Below are 15,547 nucleotides of genomic sequence, written 5' to 3' on the forward strand. Positions count from 1 at the left end.
AGCCATGGGATAAGGGGAAAGGTCCTCTCATGAATCAGTAACTAGTTAAAATATAGGAAACAAAGGTTAGGAATAAACAGTCAGTTTTCAACGTGGAGAAAGGTAAATAGCGTGGTCCGCTAAGGATCTGGACTGGGGCCAGTGCTGTTCAACATATTCATAAATGATCTGGGAAAAAGGGGTAAACAGTGAGGTGGCAAAGTTTGCAGACAATAGACAATTATTCAAGATAGTTAAGTCCAAAGCAGACTGCGAAGAGTTACAAAGGGATCTCACAAAACTGGGTGACTGGGCAAGAAAATGGTATATGAAATTCTGTGTTAATAAGTGTAAAATAATGCAAATTGGAAAACATAATCCCAACTATACATACAAAACAATGGGGTCTATATTAGAAAGATCTTGAAGTCATCATGGATAGTTCTCTGAAAACTTCTGCTCAATGTGCAATAGCAGTAAAAAAAAAAAAACTAACAGAATGTTCAGAACCATTAGGAAAGGAATAGATAATGAGATTATAAATCTATGGTACAGCCACTTCCTGAATACTGCATGCAGTTCTGGTCATCCCATCTCAAAAAAGATATATTAGAATTGGGAAAAATACAGATAAAGGCGACAAAAATTATGAGGGGTATGGAACAGTTTCCATATGAGGAGAGATTAAAAAGACTGGGACTGTTCATCTTAAAAGAGAGATGACTAAGGGGGGATATGATTTACGTCTATAAAATCATGACTGGTGTGGAGAAAGTGAATAGGGAAGTGTTATTTACCCCTTCACATAAAACAAGAACCAGCGGTAACCCAATGAAATTAATAGGCAACAGGTTTAAAACAAAGAAGTACTTCTTCACACAAGGTACAATTAACCTGTGGAACTTGTTGCCAGGGAATGCTGTGAAGGCCAAAAGTACAATTGGGATCAAAAAAGAATTAGAGAAATTCATACAGGACAGGTTCATCAATGGCTATTAGCCAAGATTGTCAGGGACACAACCCCATGCTCTGGGTGTCCCTGAGCCTCTGACTGACAGAAGCTGGGTGCGGACAATGAAAATGATCACTCAATACATTTCTGTTCATTCCCTCTGAAGCCTCTGCCACTGGCCACTGTTGGAAGACAGGATGCTAGATGGACCATTGATCTGATTCAGCATGGCCATTCTTCTGTGCTTATGTACTATTGTTGGGGGTGGCTTCTGAGACCTTGTCCACTCAGTAGCCTCTGATATCTTATCCACTTGGTTCCCAGGGACTCAGCTCAACTCTTGTCACTGCAGTTTCTTTACTGGTATACAATCAGGCTACACTTGAGTTGATCAGGGTGTACCACATATCCTAAGTTACACAGTAAACCTCTTCCTTTATCTACATTTACGCATTATATTGCATTTACTAAACATTGCATCACACGTTTTGGGATTGGCTTGGTCACCTTTTAGGAACCAATCCCTGCGCACCATATGCTGTCCATGCACTGTCTATATTTGACTTTACTCTTTACCTCCGCTTTATGCTCCTGATGTCTCTTGTCCGTTGTTTTCTTGTTCTTAGGCTACATCTACACTACAGGGGGGAGTCGCTTTAAGATACGCAAATTCAGCTACGTGAATAGTGTAGCTGAATTCGACGTATCGCAGCCGACTTACCCCGCTGTGAGGACGGTGGCAAAATTGACCTCTGCGGCTTCCTGTCGACGGCGCTTACTCCCACCTCCGCTGGTGGAGTAAGAGCGTCGATTCGGGGATCGATTGTCGCGTCCCGACGGGACGTGATAAATCGATCCCCAAGAGGTCGATTTCTACCCGCCGATTCAGGCGTGTAGTGTAGACCTAGCCTTAGTAAATGGTTCCCTGGGTGTTCCCTCCCCTTATCTTAGCTAGCTCAGACATTCTGTCTTTTAGCTTACTGACCCACTTACAGTGTTGACAACCCTCGCCATTGGAAAATCATGAGTCAAACCACCCGAAAATATGAGATTGTCTTCAAAACCATGAGGACTTTTTAAAATGAATGGGGGTTCTCTTTATTTCCCTTCTGGTTTCTGAGTTCTTAAGGTGCTCTCAGGTCACATTTTCAACCATTCCTCTGCAACCATGCAGGCTAGAAACTTACCTTTCTAGTACAATGGGAGCTCCAGCCATCAGGGGCTGGCTGACAGCAGGAACTGCAGCCACTACCGCTGGAAAAAACCCCACCCTGACATTTGAGAGTTCTATCCCGAGATCATGAATGAGGTTTAATTTTACTTAGGAATCGCGTCTCTCACGATAAATTCACAAGAATTGGCAAGTCTACATTTACTTATCTTAGCACAAACATTCCGTTTGCAGCCTGCTGATCTATTTACCTCCCTAATCCTGTCGTCCAAGAACGGAATCCTCCCCCAGGTTTAATTTAACTCATGTCAAGCCAGGCCTACAACTATAAGGTGGGTGCACAACTAGTTGGAAAACGGTACTGAGAGAGTTGTTATCAACGGTCCACAGTCAAGCTGGAAGAGGATCTCCAATGAGGTCCTGCAGGGATCTGACCTGGTGCTGGTTCTGTTCAATATCTTCATGAATGATTTTGATAATGCATCTGTGACAAGTTCTCCCCAGGGTGCCACCTGGAATTGTGGTTCCACTGAGCACTCTCGGTCCCCAGCCTGGGCTACCTCTCAGCACTGTGCTGCTGTGACAGGCTATAGACTGTTCCCAATCCTACACTCCCATCAGCATTCACACAGGCAGGGACACCCCCAGTTGCAGTTGCATGCAGGCTTTGGCCAGCCACAGCATAGATTCATAGATTCTAGGACTGGAAGGGACCTCGAGAGGTCATCGAGTCCAGTCCCCTGCCCGCATGGCAGGACCAAATACTGTCTAGACCATCCCTGATAGACATTTATCTAACCTACTCTTAAATATCTCCAGAGATGGAGATTCCACAACCTCCCTAGGCAATTTATTCCAGTGTTTAACCACCCTGACAGTCAGGAACTTTTTCCTAATGTCCAACCTAGACCTCCCTTACTGCAGTTTAAGCCCATTGCTTCTTGTTCTATCCTTAGAGGCTAAGGTGAACAAGTTTTCTCCCTCCTCCTTATGACACCCTTTTAGATACCTGAAAACTGCTATCATGTCCCCTCTGTCTTCTCTTTTCCAAACTAAACAAACCCAATTCTTTCAGCCTTCCTTCATAGGTCATGTTCTTAAGACCTTTAATCATTCTTGTTGCTCTTCTCTGGACCCTTTCCAATTTCTCCACAGTAGAGCGGAAGAATGACTTCTCGTGTCTTGCTCACAACACACCTGTTAATACATCCCAGAATCATGTTTGCTTTTTTTGCAACAGCATCACACTGTTGACTCATATTTAGCTTGTGGTCCACTATAACCCCTAGATCCCTTTCTGCCGTACTCCTTCCTAGACAGTCTCTTCCCATTCTGTATGTGTGAAACTGATTTTTTCTTCCTAAGTGGAGCACTTTGCATTTGTCTTTGTTAAACTTCATCCTGTTTAACTCAGACCATCTCTCCAATTTGTCCAGATCATTTTGAATTATGACCCTGTCCTCCAAAGCAGTTGCAATCCCTCCCAGGTTGGTATCATCCGCAAACTTAATAAGCGTACTTTCTATGCCAATATCTAAGTCGTTAATGAAGATATTGAACAGAGCCGGTCCCAAAACAGACCCCTGTGGAACCCCACTCGTTATGCCTTTCCAGCAGGATTGGGAACCATTAATAACAACTCTCTGAGTACGGTTATCCAGCCAGTTATGCACCCACCTTATAGTAGCCCCATCTAAATTGTATTTGCCTAGTTTATCGATAAGAATATCATGCGAGACCGACCAATAAAAGAGAGGCTACAGCCAAGATAACCCCCAGCTTCCCAGCCTAGGACCCCAGAGCTGTGCCATCCTGCCCTGGTCAAAACCCCAACCAGTACAAATTTATTACTCAATTTGCCTCTCCCTCAATGTGGAGAGGAATATACAACGAGTCTGTGTTAAACCAATCTGAGATTTTCCCCCAGACACTTTGCTTAAAGGCACACTGGTTTAGATTAAAAAATAAAACAAGTTTATTAACCACAAAATGCTAGATTTTAAGTGATTATAAGTGATAGCAAACAGATCAAAGCAGATTACCTAGTAAATACACAAAAACGCAAACTCAGCTTAACATACTAGAAGGACAGGATTTGAATTAATGATCTCTCACCCTGGCTGATGATACACGCAGGCTCGCAGATTCTCAAGGCACAAACTGCTCTTGCTTTGCAGCTTGGGCTCCCCACCCCCGTTCCAAGTCCTTTTCTTTCGGAGCATCTCTCAGGTGTTGAGTTGTGGGGGAGTGAAGAACAACAGATAATGTCACTCCCGGCTTTATATAGCTTTCCCATATGGTGGGAACCCTTTGTTCCAAACTTTGGTTCCCAGACCCGTTTGCGGAAAAATACCGGTACCCAAAATGGGATTCAGAGTCATGTGGTCTGGTCACATGGCCTTGCAGAGTCAGAGCAGTCATTACTTACAGGCTGTCTGGAGCGTTCTCAGGAAGGCTGGGGGGGGGGAGAATAAGCTTCTCCTAAGGCCTATTATTTTTCTTAATGGGCCATTACCCTGAATAGGCCATTCCCAGCCAGGTGTCTAGGCTGGGAGCATTTTGCCAAGTGGGTGTCACCCAGACGTAACTACATTTGAAATACAGATACATAGTCAATATTCATAACTATAGATACAAAAATGAGACATGCATACAAATAGGATAATCATATTCAGCAAATCATCACTTTTCCAACAACACCTCACATGTCTCATCTTGTACAAATGCATCATAATTATGCCATAATCATATCATAATAATATTACTATGACAAATATGGGGTGCAGTGTCACAGCACAGAGAGTACACTTATAAAGTTTGAAGAAGATACCAAGCTGGGAGGGGTTGCAAGTGCTTTGGAGGACAGGATTAGAATTCAAAATGATCTTGACAAACTGGAGAAATGGGCTGAAATAAATAGGATGAAATTCAATAAAGACAAATGCAAAGTATTCCACTTAGGAAGATGAAATCAATTGCCCAAATGCAAAATGGGAAATGACTGCCTAGGAAGAAAAGTTTAAGAAAAGGATCTGGGGGTTATGGTAGATCACAAACTAAATATGAGTCAACAATGTAATACTATTGCAAAAAAAGTGAACATCATTAATTCTGGGATGTATTAGCAGGAGTGTTGTAAGCAAAACACAAGAAGTGATTCTTCTACTCTGCTCAGTACTGATAAAACCTCAGCTGGAGTATGGTGTCCAGTCCTAGCACCACACCTTGGGAAAGCTGTGGCCAAACTGGAGAAAGTCCAGAGAGAACGAAAATAATTAAAGGTCTAGAAAAGATGATCTACAAGGAAAGATTGGAAAAAAAATTGTTTGTTTATTCTGGAGAAGAGAAGACTGACGGGAACATGATAAAAGTCTTCAAGTACATAGAAGGTTATTAAAGAGAGGACGGTGATAAATTGTTCTCCTTAACCACTGAGGACAGGACAAGAAGTAATGGGCTTAAATTGCAGCAAGGGAGATTTAGATTAGACATTAGGGAAAACTTCCTAAGTGGAAGGGTGGCTAAGCACTGGAACAAATTATCTAGGGAGGTTGTGGAATCTCTGTCACTGGAGGGTTTTAAGAACAGCGTAGAGCCGTGGTTCTCAGCCTGTTTACCATTGTGGGCTACATATGCAGCTCTCTGTGTTATGTGGGCCACATCCACAAACTATCTATACTACCTGTATATCTACCAGAAAAGTAAAGTGTGGTATTTGTTATATGACAGAGATAAGATTCAAATCAATCTGGTACCTTTCATTTCAGCACTGACAAATGTCTACCAAGGGCATTTAACATTAGCAAAATAAGTCAAAACATTAACTGTTAAAATGAATGAATTTACAGTAAGGTGTATTGCCACCCGGACTGCTGGTGACACAGCTGGACTGAGCACCCGGAGAGTGCAGCTGTGGAGCCTGCCTGCAAAGTTGGGGAGCCCTGTCCAGTGCGGCGTGCCCCCCAGCCAGGGACTGCCCCCCATGCATCCAGACCCCACCCGGTGACTGCTCCCAGCACCCTCCAGCAACTGCCCTCCGCACCCAGCCCCCCAGCACTCAACGCTCCATCCAGGGACTGTGCCCCAGTATCTAGACCCCCAGCCAGGGACTGACCCTTGCCACCAGTCCCTCCACCTAGAGTCTGTCCCCCATGCACAGGCTGCATCCCCGTCCTCGCGCCCCAGCCCCCTGCACCTCCCTCTGCATGCCCACTGGTCTTCCACCTTGGCTGCATGTAACTCAGCCATGCACCCTGCCCTGTCTGTCTGCTGCTGCGATCCTAGAGCCAGGGATCCTGGTCCAGCCAGGGTCACTAGAACTGGGCGGGCGCTGAGCAGCCTGGCCTTCTGTCAATGCTGCTTGGACTGATCCTACCGGGGTGCGGGGGGCTGATGATGCTGGGCCCAATCCTGCCAGGGTCTGACGCTTGGCCTGATCCTGTGCTGCCCCGTTTTTGCACCTCTGGCAGTCTCTGCACCCAGGTCAGGTGTTCCTCCCACCTCCCCCTAGTTACAGCCCTGAGGATGTCACATGGGCTGCAGCTGTGTGTTAATTAGGCCACAAGTGGTCCATGGGCTGAAGATTGAGAACCACTGGGTTCGACAAACACCTGTCAGGGATGGTCAAAATAATATTTAGTGTTGCCTCAATGCAGGGGACTGGACTAGATCACCTCGCGAGGTCCCTTCCAGGCCTATAATTCTATTTATTTGCTTTATAGAGTCTAACTAATGGATGAGTTTGCAGTATACAGACACTATGCAAAGTTTATTCTGAGACATATAATAGAGATTTAAAAGGGGTTACTGTGGTCAGGGGATTTCTGACTTTCAAATGTGTGAGAGTTCCCTGTAATAACTGTGATATCCTAGCGATGCAGTTTTAAATGATTAGATAACTATGCAAAAGCTTTAATGCTCTCTTCACAACACTAGACCTGACAAAGTGATTCTTCGCTTCGTTCCTCACAGCATTTTTCAATATTAATTTTCCTGAATAAAAAAAAAATCTTTTCTAAATAATGAAGAGAAATCTCATTAACCTACATACCGAGATACCAGGCCTCTTAGGCATAAACCAACTGCCCTGATTTAGATGTAAATATCAGCACAAAATTATCAACCCTGGTAGGAAACAAACGGTCTTATACATAGGGATGGATGGTAGACGAGAAGTGCGATAGAGCAAAGAGTGGCAGGAACTGCCATCCTCTGGGCAGGCAGTGACCCACTGGTGTGAGGAACACATGGAAGCTTCATCCACAACTTCACTCCTAGAAGCTCTGCTGAGGGAGACAGCCCCTGCAGCTCCACTGCTAGGCAGTTTGCAAACTCCACAGGATCCCCACCCTGGTGTCTCCCTCTGCACCTGCACAATTGATCAACCCCAAAGGCTCAGAAACAGGCAGTGCAGCTAGAGACAGGGAGACCTACCATGTCTATAGAGGAGCTTTCTCTTCCTATAGAATTGATAAGCTCTGCAAGATTTTTGGATCTTTGCTCCGGCAAAGTTTGCCAACTCCATGAGTCCCAGGCAGAGACTGTACAATCTAGTCAGAGTTCATGGGGTTCCCTGGGCTCCAAACAACTGTAACGAATATCTTTGAAATTCCCCTCCCAGACTTTGCAAAACATCTTGAAGGCACCAGTCCCCACTGAGGACATCACAATAAAGGAGGCCCCAATCCTGGTTATTCACATGCATAAGGGGTTGCAGGTTTAGGACCCCAGTTTGGAGGTTCTACACCAAGGTTTGTTTGAGAGGGACAGTCCAAGGAAAGTTAGAAAAATGTTACAAACCCCAATTACCAAACTCTCAGATCTCGTGAACGTTTTGTCCAATTACCCCCCAGACTTGCCCGACAGTGTCCTTCGCTGGCAGAGACGACACTTGATCAATTTGAAATGGAACAGCTTAGTCCAGGGAAAGTTAGAGCAGGGTTATAACTGGGTTTTCATGGCTAGTTAGTCACATTTTTGATACATATCCATAGTGGATTCTCGCCTTATCTCTGAGAAGCACTTGCACATAGTGCAGAGTTGGGCGCTTGTTTTTTTTTAATGTTTTACATATAAAAGTTTGTTCCCAAAGTTCTTTAATGTTTGTTTCTTGCACAAGCATTCTGAAATCTAAAACAACAGCCCTTTTTATGTCTTCCACAGGCTGCACCTTCTGCTGTGTGTGGAATTCACATCTGTCCCATTGAACCCAGGACTTTCAGTCCCACTTCTCAGAATGTCCCATACATGTTTTTAGAAGGCACATCTAAACCTGGAAGAGGTGCATAGTTGGGCATGTGCACGACAGGGGCCTAGGGTGACCAGATAGCAAGTGTGAAAAATCAGGATGCGGGTGGAGGGTAATAGGTGCCTATAGAACATAAGAACATAAGAAAGGCCATACCAGGTCAGACCAAAGGTCCATCTAGCCCAGTATCCTGTCTACCGACAGTGGCCAATGCCAAGTGCCCCAGAGGGAGTGAACCTAACAGGCAATGATCAAGTGATCTCTCTCCTGTCATCCATCTCCACCCTCTGACAGACAGAGGCTAGGGACACCATTCCTTACCCATTCTGGCTAATAGCCATTAATGGACTTAACCACCATGAATTTATCCAGTTCTCTTTTAAACTCTGTTATAGTCCTAGCTTTCACAACCTCCTCAGGTAAGGAGTTCCACAAGTTGACTATACAAGAAAAAAACCCAAACATTGGACTGTCCCTAGGAAATCGGGACATCTGGTCACCATACAAGGGCCTGAGGCAACTGTTTGCATCTCCTTGACTTGGAAGTGTCACCTTCTTACTAAAACTAGCTGCAATCTGTGGCTAACCAGGACCTGTTGTTGTGCAAGGCAGTCAGTCCAACCCTTCCCTGAGCTAGGAAGAGAGGGGCCTGGAGGCGCAGTGGGAGGGAGGGGGAGCAACAGAAGGGATCTCTCTGCCCAAGCTCCATGCAGACATGTCCCGAAGGATGTGCATGGGAGTGCTAGGAAAGAGGGGATGTCCAGCTTGTCTTCTTTCCTTAGCCCAGCAGCCCCTCCCTACATGTCTGGCTCCACTGTGTGCACCACGCAAGTGTGGAATGCTTGAGGTGTTGGCCACAATCCGATTGGCTGATGCCATGTGGATCTCTCCTGATGCGAGTGCGAGTTGGGACGGCAGTCAGGATTTGCTGGCTCAGTCAGGATGGTAAAACCCCACAGCGGCTCTGAGCAAAATCATTCCTTCCTACGCGGCTTTAAATTCAAATGTATCACACCACGGTTCTGACTGGCGCTGGGCCACACATTCCACTTTGTAGCATTTCAAATTCCCTCTAATTCCTCCCCTTCCCCACCTGCCATCTTCTCCTTGTCTTCTCCCTCTTCCTCATTCCCTCCTTCTCCTTCCCCGCTTGCACGGTCCTCTCTCGGAACCGCCCAGCGCTCTGAGACGCTTGCTGCCTTCACGTTTCTCAGCCCAGTACATACACAGTAACTGCTCTTGTCCTCAAGCTATTCACGGGCTGGGCCTGGGGAGGGAGCCTTTGCCAGGCAGTTGCCCGGGGTACCAGAATCCATGATGCTATGTTCACCAGGAGCCGATGTGTCCTTTGGTAGTGAGCCTGGATGCAGGCAGAGCATGTCCGGGGCTATGGGAGAACAGATCATCTCATCTTTCTTCTTCCCTTCACTAATGTAATGAGCAGTAGTGAGGCTGCAAAGGAGATGCTGCCCAGTAGTCTGGTCCGACGCTGGACTCCTCAGTAGGGACCTTTGAGAATGCAACAGGGGATTTGCAAAGGGAGGCGCGGCTTTGTCTTTTGTGCCATCCGGAACTTTTCACTTCGAAGTGCAAGCGGAATCCCATGAGAATGGCCCTGGGTGCTGGCAGGGGAATCTGCCACACTGCAGCTGATTGACAGCTTGTCAGCAAAGCTTTTTTTCCATTTTGGTTGACATTTTCCATGTTTTTGAAATAAAACCAGAAACCCAAACCCACCTTTTTGTATTATAGCAAAAATGTTCAGAGTTTGGTTTTGAAAACTAAATGTTTTTGCTGATTTTGTAAACTATTTTTGAAACTATTTTTTTCTGAGTTTCATTTTTTCTCGAAATTCTTTGCGGGAAACTTTAGGGAAAAAATTTCTCATGAAAAATAATTAGTATTTTTCAACCATACATTTACTGCACTGAAGTGTTTCAGACTGGTGGGGTTTTGTTTTATTCAGTTTTACTAGCACAATAATATACGTTGGCTTCATCATCAGACATTACACACACACTTCTAACCATCTCTTGTGCTTTGTGCATTAGGAGACAGATGCACACCCTTATATATGTTGTTAATATTCTTTACCCAATAAAGTAACAATATCCATTCATCCTAGAATATCCCAAAGGACTTTCCAAACTCATAAATCAATCCACCTGCCCCTGAAATGCAGCTACCTCTAGGGTGCAATACAATAGCGGTACTGCAACACTGAACATCTTCTTAAAGCAAGAAGTGAAGAGGAATTCCATGCACAGTGAAAATGCAAGGATGATTTATGGAGCCAGAATGTAATTCAGAAGTTGTTATTTGGCCAGGGCACCCGTGTAAGAAAGAGCCACTGTTATTGTTAATGACCATGTGCTCACACATGCATGACCTCACTCTTCACTCTCATCTGCAAATGGCCATTCCTACAGCATAGCGCCCCCTAGGGCTAGGGTTTGGTATGGAATTGTAGAGAATGTCACCACCAGCACCACTTCCAGCACAGTGTGTGGATTTCCCCCCAGCACTGCCTCTGCGTGACCCCATTTAGCCTATGAAATCTGAGATCAGAGGCCCAGGTGGCAGACCATTGCACGGCAGATCTGTGGGTGTCTGCTAGATGCCTGTGTATGGGTAGCCAGCCAGGAGAGATCACTGTCTGCAGGTATTTTCCCCATGAGCAAATTGCACACCCAGCCTGCCATGCGTGTGCCCTGAGCAGGCTGTCTGGGAGCCACGCTTCGGAGCATGTCACCCTCAGGAGCAGGTTTGCTTGTGTGTTTTGTTACTCCCCAGGAAACTTGCTGCTCTGAACACAGACACCGAGTGCGCTGGCCAGAACAGCCAGTGAACAGGAAGGTGCTTCGCTGCTCTTCGCAAAGGTGGGGCAATGCTGTACGCTGAGTCTTCTGTTCCGCTCTCCCTCACTAGCTGCCGAGAGCAGAGTCTATTTCCTTCCTTGAACTAGTTCCCAGCAGCTGGAGGAAGCTTTGATTTCAAGCTTTACTAGAGTAGCTCTTTTATCCATCTCCCCCTCCCCATGCTCATCGATCCACAAACAAGAGATGGCCTTTCATGCTTCGCTGATGTTAAGGACAAAAGGGACCATGGTGATTATCTTGTCTGACCTCCTGCAAAACACAGCCCAGAGAATTCCACCCAGCCAGTCCCTTCTGGAGCCCAGGACTCCTCGCTGAGTGAGACCGTAGCTTTTGGAAAGAAACTCCTGGATTGCTGGGTGCTTAATGAGAGCACGTGCCCCTGCAGGGCAAGGGCCAAGAGCCATCCATGGCTGTGCCCGCCAAGCAGCAGCCCAGAGAGAACCTGCTAGCCCGCCTGGATGTCTTGCCAGTGGGTCCCAGGCTAACTCAACGTGGTTCCCGGGGCTCTTCCCATGGCTACATCAGGTGACTGCCTAGGTGTTCGGAGCAGCTGGTCCCATAGCTCGAGCAGTAGAGGTTAATTCCTTTTGACTGTGAGCACCTGAGTTCAGTCTGCCCAGCCAGGCACAACATCATTTCCCGAGAGGAGTGAGATGTTCTCCAAGGCAATGGGGTTGCTTCCTTAGCCTCAGAGCCCTGCCCCAGCTCTAGGCTAGCTGTTTGGACCAGTTCTTCCTGGATGTTAGACCCTTTCCCATCTGCAGCCTAGAATGGGCACAAAACCAGCCTCCAGACCCCATCAACTCCTCCATCCTGCCCCACAGATTGTTCCATCGCAGGCGATTGCTCCTGTCCAGCTAGAGATGGGATGAACCAGATGCTGGGACTGCAGAGCCTTAAATTTAGAGGGAATCGGAATCCAAATTGTGCAGCTGAGGCCCATCTAAGCAACAGCACCTACCTGCTCCGCACCACACGCGTGCTGCCGCCGGCCCACCACCGCCACGCCACAGGCGCTCAGCATTCCTGAAGAAATCTGGCCATCTGTACTGAAAAGTTCTTGCTTCTGCAAACTGAACGCCAGGCCCTTTGAATGCAGTGTGGGAGGAAAGCCTGTTGCTGCCAGGAGGTGACCCTGCCAAGCGCACCCCCTTTGGCCTTTGCAGACTGGCTGGCTCGTGCTGCTGGGGGAATCCATTTTATTGACAGCTCTTCATAAAGCCTGGCAGCATTTGAAAGGCTGCAACGCTTCCCTCGGAATATCAATAAGCTGCAGCCTTTCCAGCGCAGGGCAGATTTGAAGGAAGAAAGAGTGAGGCTCAGAGGATCAGCGATCAATGCCGGGCCCATCGGGAGCCCAAGTTTAGGAGATTTGTTATTGAAATAGGAACGGAATTGCTGCCCGAGTGAGCGCTCTGATCTGACCCTGCTACGTGCGGCGACTTCAAAAGCACAGCGCATCTGTGGGGCGAGCTCCTGGCCTCAGGGCAGCCGGGGCATGAGAAGCACTAGCACCCAAAGGGGGCTGGAACGCTTGGATGCATCTCTTCCCAGACGGGGGAAGGACACTGTGCCATGGTTCCGGCGCTGTGACTGCTCCCCCTACACCTCAGCCAAACAGTTAGATTAGCAAGGATTAGAAACAGCCCCATGCAGCCGCGGAGGGTGCAAAATCAGACCTTCTCTAATAGAGCGGCAGGCTGGTCTGGTGGTTGGGGCGTTCGCTTAGTCCGTGGGCAGCTTGGCTTCAAGTCCCTGCTCTGCTACAACTTCCCTGTGTGAGAGTGGGCATGTCTCAGTGCCTCCATTCCCCTGGGTGTCATGGGGATAACAGCACGGGGGGGGGGGGGATGGTAGATCCATTAGAGATGGTGAGGTTCTCAGATACTGTGTTAATGGGGCCCTCTATTTACCTAAGGTAGATACATTTCCTGTCATGGGGCTGTTGGAGAGGATGGTGCAGCCAATCTGACTGCTAGGTAGGGTGGGGAATAACGGGCTGGGTTATGGGGGATCTGGGAGTTATAGCGGATCACAAATTGAATATGCGCCAACAATGGGATGCAGCTGTGTAAAATGTCCCTATCACTCCAGGGTGTATGAACAGGAGAGTCAGATATAAAACACAGGAGGTTGGTGTCCTGCTCCACTCGGCACTGGTGAGGCCCACAGCTGGAGTGTGGTGTCCAGTTTTTGGCACCACACTTTAAAAAAGATGTGGAGAAGCTGAAGAAGAGGAGCAACAAAAATGATAAAACAACCCACCTTTAGCCAGCGGGCGTCAGCTCCCCCTTCCCATGCTCCTCGCCCAACTGGGCATGTTTAGTCTTGAGAAAAGAAGACTGAGGTGGGACCTGATAACAGTCTTCCAAAATATTAAGGGCTGTTATAGAGAGGAGGGTGATGGATTGTTCTCCATGTCCACTGAAGGAAGGACAAGAAGCAATGGGCTAAAGCAAAGGAGATTTAGGTTAGATATTAGGGAAAACTTTCTGACCATAAGGATAGTCAAGCTCTGGAAAAGGCTTCAAAGGGAGGTTGTGCAAACGCCGTCATTGGAGACTTTAAGAACAGGGATGGTCTAGGATGACTTGGTCTGGCCTCAGCGCAGGGGACTGGACTAGACGACCTCTCAAGGTCCCTTCCAGGCCTGCATTTCTATGATTTTATGATAAAGCAGCCACTTTGCTGTGCTGCACATCACCCGCAGTGCTGCAGTGTGTGTGTGTGGGGGGGCGATTCTGCTCAAGACATGGGGAAAATTCCTGTTAAGCATTATCAGAGATAGGGCGAAGAGGTGGGGGGGGTTAGTGGGTTTAAGAGCAGCAGACGGGGGCTTGGATGGAGGACTCAGCACCAGCAAAACTGCTCTGTGTCTCCAGGACCTACGTTTTCTATGCAAACTCCTAGCAGCCTGGGACAGTAGCAGGATCGTTGTGTCTGGCGCAGAGAGTGGGCATTGCAAAAATGGGGCGAGCTTCCAGGTTTCCTTATATTTCTTTTCCTAAAAAAAGAAGAGGGAGTTCTCCTACAAAAACTGTGGTTAACTAATATCACCTTGATCCAGAAAACAAGGCGAGTACGTTAGAATTAACCCCCTATGGATTAAATGGAAATGGCCAGTCAAGGTAGTTAACAGAAGGATTCATTACCCCCAACAGGTCAGACATCCAGTTAATGAAAAAGCTGACGTGTGAAAATCTGACTAACCAAAGCCAGGAGCCCTGGTGACTTGGAAACATACATGTATCTACCAACACTTCAGCACCCACAACCTCATCTCCATATGTCTTGTCAGTGTCACCATGGTGGCTTTGCTGTATCTCACTCTGGGGCCAACCAATGAGTAGGAGCCTGGGGGGGCGAGGGGAATCTGGCAGCCTGGAAGGAAAGACAGAAGAACCTGAAGAGGGAGAGAGTTACCATCTCTGGCGCCATTCCTTAGCTCAGATCCGATTCTTCCTGACTGCCCTAGTCACAGCCCTCAATGGACACTCCAGCCTCCTGTTCTCTGACAGCCCCACGGTCACTGGTAGGACCCCAGGATTCCTACGCCCCAGGCTCAGGGAACTGCTGCCTGCAACCAAAACTTCACATTTGGAAATTTGACATCATTCTGCTCCCTTATTGCAAGGAGCCTGTCCCAGGAGCGGGGCGCTGTCTGAAGGCTACTGCAGAAAAACTCAGTCACCACAGCTCCACTTTGGACTTGTTTATCAAACTCTTTATTAATTACCAGTAATCCTATGTGTGTTATTGTTCAGCTAGAAGTGGCCTCTGTACCCTCTCAAGCACAGAAACATTTTATTACAGATCCCAGTTCCGACTTCCTTCTCAGAACCTGCTGGGTCCTATGTCCTCCCAACATGGGCTCAATGCCACTTTCCCGGTAACCTGGACCCATCCAGTCCCCAAAGGACCTGCCTCTGGTGCCTCGACAGCACACTCCTGGCTCCTATAGCCAGGTTCTGAAACAAGCCACCTCCAACCAGCTGGCGTCCGCTCTCCTTCCCCATGGTCTTCACCCAACTGCTGATGTTGGAACTAGCATTGCATGCTGGCCCCTAGCAACCAAATGGGCCTTTACAGAGTCCACAGATGTTACCTCACTCTCTCCTGTCCGCCCAGTGCAAGCAGGCCTTAAAATCTGGCTTTGGGCTCACCAGACCCTGGTGTCTACTTCCAGACACAGAATCTTGGCCAGTCCTGCTTTGTCAAGACAGCCATCCCTGCCCTTCCTTCTGGGGTGCAACTCTGCTTTTCCCAGTGGGAACCCCCACAGCTTCACTGCTGGGAGCATCCCTCGCTCCCCCGGCCCT

Source organism: Malaclemys terrapin, chromosome 16 (assembly GCF_027887155.1).
Source record: "Malaclemys terrapin pileata isolate rMalTer1 chromosome 16, rMalTer1.hap1, whole genome shotgun sequence".
Taxonomy (NCBI): Eukaryota; Metazoa; Chordata; order Testudines; family Emydidae; genus Malaclemys; species Malaclemys terrapin.